Here is a 694-nt window from a genome sequence, read left to right as displayed (position 1 = left end):
GGTAGAAAAAATGGGGAAAATAAGGGGGGAAAATGGGGAAAAATAAGGAGGAAATGAGGGAAAAATGAGAAAAATGGGGGAAAGAAATTGGGGGGGGAAATGGGAAAATTGGGGAGGGAAAAGGGAGAAAATTGGGGGGAATTTGGGAGAAAATTTGGGGGAAAATTTCGGGGGAGAAAAAATGGGGAAAATTGGGGGGGAAATGGGAAAAATAGGGACAGAAATGGGGGGAGAATGGAGAGAAAAATGGGAAAATTCGGGGAGAAATTTGGGGAAAAATGAGGGGAAAATGAGAGGGAAAATGGGAAAATTGGGGAAGAAAAATGGGAAAACCGGGAGGGAAAATTGGGGAGAAAAATTGGGGGAAAAATTGGGAAAATTTGGGAGGAAAAAGTGAGAAAATTGGGGGGAAATTTGGGAGAAAAAAATGGGGAAAATTGAGGAAAAAAATTGGGAAAATTATGGGGGAAAATGGGGGGGGAAATGGGGGAAAAATGGGGGGGAAATGGGAATAATCAGGAAAAAAATGGGAAAAAATGGGAAAATTGGGGGAAAAAATGGGAAAATTGGGGGAAAAAATGGGGGAAAATTGGGGGAAAAAATGGGGGAAAATTGGGGGAAAATGGGAAAATTCAGGAGAAAAAAAATGGGAAAAATAAGGGGGAAAATGAGGGAAAAATGGGGAAAATTGGGG

This window comes from Zosterops lateralis (assembly GCF_965231275.1).
Source record: "Zosterops lateralis genome assembly, chromosome: 31".
Taxonomy (NCBI): Eukaryota; Metazoa; Chordata; class Aves; order Passeriformes; family Zosteropidae; genus Zosterops; species Zosterops lateralis.
Note: the sequence above shows the minus strand (reverse complement) of the source record.